Here is a 4,381-nt window from a genome sequence, read left to right as displayed (position 1 = left end):
TTTATTATGAAAATTTGAGTTAGAATTTAATTAACCTTATTTTATTTTGTGTTAAAAGAGATATTTTTTAAAATGAACTAGTATTGCAAGTAAATAAAAGTTAAGGTTAGTTAGTATAAGGACCACCTAAGTTAAGAATCGGTGGGGATGGACCTAAGTTGCCAATCCATGATAGTTATTATACTAAGAAGGGAATTGAGTGTTAGAAGCTCATTTGTGTTATCTGGAAATTGTGAGAGCAGAGAAATAAGAAGAAGAACGAGTTTAGAAAACAAAAGTTAAAAGCCTTCAAACCTAGTGATTCTTCTTCATGCAAGCTTGAATTTGAGCAATTAAGGGTGTGCAAAATATAGTAGAAGCAATAAAATCATCATCACCACCTTCTTTTCATCAATTTCAATTAGAGTTCTTGAGAAGAACTTGAGGTAAGAAATTTAATATACTTGAAATTGTTAAATGTTTATGTTTAAGTGGGGTCTTATTATCATCTTTAAAGTCTAATTGTGTAAAGTCTTAGCCAAATTCGGATTTGAGTTTGGTGGGTTTACCAAAGTTAGTTTTTGGGAGAAATTAATGATGGATTATTGATAAATTGAAAGTTTCTTGTATATGTTATTGTGGTAATTGAATTCTTATGATATTTGGACATAGATGTTCATGATTTGAACATATAAGTGGAGTTATGGAAGTAAATATTGTTGTAGTGATGATTTAAGAACAAAGTATGTTTATGCACATAAGGTATTTGTGAAAATGTGTTAATAAAAGTCTAAACTTGATTTTGAGAAGATTTTGGAAAGGGTCTAATTGTTAGCTATGAGTCACTCAAGATAGTGTTAATTTAAGAGATTAAAGTTGTTATTGAAAGTTTATCTTAGTGATTTAAGAGTGAAAGTGTTAATGTGATTAGCATATTTTTAGGTGCTAATCAAGAGGAGGAAGTTGGAAACCCTCAAGCTTAGCTCAAGGGTAAGGTGAGTTGTATGGGGGTAATTTTGGCGGGTATGATGGGGTCATGAGTGTTCCGAATTGCATCCGTGCAAGAGGTCACTAATGGCTATTAGGAATGAATGAATTAAGTAAAATTTATATGAATGTGCATAGGAGGTAAATGATTCAAGTGTGGGGCTTTGGTCGACACTTGTAAGTTTAATGATGCAAGTGTGAGATTTTGATCAAATACTTGTAAGTTTAATGATGCGAGTGCGAGACTTCGGTCAAACACTTGTAAGAATTTAAGATGCAAGTATGAGGCTTCGGTTAAGTACTTGTAAGTTTAATGACGCAAGTGGTTAAACTTTGGTGAGACCGTTGTAAGATTAATGATGTTGAAAAGTTAAGAATTCGAATCCGAATATGTGAATGATATCCTATGTGTAATGATGTCACGTTTAAGCTTATGGCCTATTACTCGCTATACACTCACTAAGTGTTTGGCTTACCCATTTTATGTTGACGTGTTTTGTAGGACCACGTAAGCATCGTGAAGGTAAAGAACCAATTCAAGACTAGCGGAGCATTTGGCATAGGGTAAGTGGTATGCAAGTCTCGATTATCTAGTGCTTTTGATTTACTATTTGTTAGACATCATGGGTCAAGAATGTATTTTGTATGAAATCGAGTGGTTGTGTATTTTGTTTAAAATGGTTATATATGTTTTTAAATAGTTTTGAAAGGTTGGTGTGATGTATTGTTTGAAGTTAAAACATGTGGTATTTGAATGGTGCACAATGGTGTTGAAATGGATAATTAACCAGACGAAAAGAGTTGCTATCCACCAGATATGGCACGGCGTGCCAAAAGGGTGGCACTGCGTGCACTTGAACTTGTTTTTTTTCACCAGTCCGGAAATGGCATGGTGTGCCAAAATGTGGCACAGCATGCCACTTGACATTTGTTTTGAACAGACCTGATTTAGCACGGTGTGTCATAATTTGGCATGGTATGCCAGTGATATATATATATATATATATATATATATATATATATATATATATATATATATATATATATATATATATATATATATATATATATATATATATATATATATATATATATATATAGGGTTTAATGGCGTCTCAGGTTACTTTTGTAATTTGGGTGGTTGGAGAATTTTCCTCAACTGGTGGACCAGTGAGTGGAAGTGGTTGATCATAGGTCAATTAAGATTGTTGGGGTGGATAAGGTGGGTAACGGTAGCGAAAAAGTTGGTTGTTTCTTTGAAATTATTTAACCCTAGCTTGTTGATGGAATCCGAGATTTGATTTACGAGCTGGGTATTAAACGTAACATACTGAATCGTCAGGATTCTCGTACTTAACTTGATATTCTTCAGTGGGTTGCGGGTTGGTACAATTAACGCAGGCCTGAACCTGGTTAACTTGATGCGGCTGCGTCTTCAATTCTTCGAGTTATTTGGAGAGAGATTTCATCCTATCCGTGAGGGATTTGTTGGCCTCCGTTTGATTATTAAGTGCAGAGAGTGGGGCAGATGATGAAGTTGTTTCACCACTGTTCCAGTCATGATGATGCATTGTCATGTTCTCGAGCAATTCCCATGCTTCATCAGCGGTTTGGTTCATCAGATTCCCTTGAGCTGTTGCATCGATCGTCGTCCTATGATTTACCGTAAGACCATTGTAGAAGGTACAAATTTGGGCTGACCATTCTAACTGTGATTAGGGCATTTCTTCAGCAGGTTTTTGAATCGCTCCCATGCAGTGTAAAGAGATTCATCATAACTTTGTTTAAAGTTAATGATGTCATTCTTAAGCTTGATTTTTTCAAAGGAAGGAAATATTTGGTTAGGAATTTAGTAGCCATCTCCGTCCATGACATGATGGAATCTTTTTCCAATCCCTTAAATCATGTTTGTACATGATGAGCGAGAGAATAGGGGAATAAGTATAGCCGAACTATATCTTTTCATATCCCTGGATGTTTGTAGGAGTTCGAAAGAGATATGAATTTATCAAGGTGAGAGTTAGGATCAACATTCGGTAATCCATGAAATGGACAGCTATTTTGGATAAGCTGTATGATATGATGCTCTAACTCGAACGAGTTCCTTGAATCTCTGGGAATCTGATTGGTCCTCCTCGACCTTCAATCGAGGGTTTGGTATTTTCTACTAAAGTAACGCGTAACGCCATTTGATTTCTAATTCGTTCTTCTTTGTGTGCTTTAGAGATTATTGCGTCTGGATCAGGTAGGAATAACAACGGCCCTGGTCTAGATTTGGTTTGGGTCATACACTGGGTATGCCTTTTTTGTTTTAAATTTTAAGTAGATAAGCTAAATTCCTAATTTAATCTAAGGCAATATAATTTAACCTAAAGTAATCTAAAGTAATCTAAGGTAATCTAAGGTAATCAAAGTTAATTATCCTAAGTTTAAATATGTTTTTAGTTCTTGCTACTGATTCCCTGGTATTTCGATAACAGAGCCTCGCACGAACTATTCAACAAACCAAGTGGTCAGACTGACTACGGAGAGGCAGGATCCTTTTGGTCCCAATATATTTGGAGACTGTTCGGAAAATTCAACAACCAAGTCCGTGTATATATAATTGTCTTTCTTAGACACCACTAAATGCTTGTGAATAAGTTTGATAAAAGCAGTATTTTCTGATACCAGTTCCTCGGCAGCGGCGGCAAAAACTTGACTCCTCCTGATATGGCCGAAACAGACGGTTTTGTTTATGCGGTGTCGTCAGGTCGCAAGACGTCAGAATCAACTTCCAAGAGGGGGAGTTAATAGTTTTAAATTTATATTTAGCGGGGCCTAAATCGTACTACTCCTTATTATGAGTAAGGGAAGTATGACCTAGAGTCGTATTTTTAAGATATCAGTAGAATCGTACCTATAATTAAAGCTTAAGATAATCCTAAAGTGAAGGAATAGTGGGTTATTCCTAAATTTTGGGTTTTCTAGTTTATAAGATAAAGTAAAGTAAATGCGATAAAATTTGTAATTCAGAAAAGGTTAAAACAAGTGCATACTATGGCTTCATCAGTTACTTTGCCAAGATTATGGAATGTTGGCTCATGAATAGGTAGTGACCTTGTATTCATTACGCTGGTCCTAAACGCCCCTGTCATAAGACATGTCACTAGATAATGCGTTAGGCTTGAAGATTCTGAATAGACAGCAACGTCCCTTACCCCCAACGCCCGTGCAGTCTGACTACAGGCATACACATTCAGACGGCTCATCCAATTGAGCGACTCGGTTGGGTGACGTATTAACATTCCACAAAGGTTAAACTTTCTTAAGCATAATAGAATACATAGTTTGCCATATCCGAGAGACGTGATGTTTTTCGATGCTTTCGTTAATGATTGGCACATTAATGAAGATTAACAAAGATAAGAAGAAC

General features: G+C 35.8%; 1 non-coding gene across 1 annotated transcript; it reads left to right on the top strand.

The window, feature by feature from the left end:
* Window positions 1–2,672: 2,672 nt before the first annotated feature.
* LOC139878934 (small nucleolar RNA R71) lies at window positions 2,673–2,779 on the top strand. The gene has a single exon (XR_011769795.1). It is a non-coding gene; the product is annotated as a small nucleolar RNA R71 (small nucleolar RNA).
* The last annotated feature ends 1,602 nt before the right edge of the window (window positions 2,780–4,381 follow it).

The sequence above is a fragment of the Rutidosis leptorrhynchoides genome, chromosome 11, assembly GCF_046630445.1.
Source record: "Rutidosis leptorrhynchoides isolate AG116_Rl617_1_P2 chromosome 11, CSIRO_AGI_Rlap_v1, whole genome shotgun sequence".
NCBI classification, from domain to species: Eukaryota; Viridiplantae; Streptophyta; class Magnoliopsida; order Asterales; family Asteraceae; genus Rutidosis; species Rutidosis leptorrhynchoides.
The sequence above is the reverse complement of the archived record's forward strand: the minus strand, read 5'-3'. Positions and strand labels throughout refer to the sequence as shown.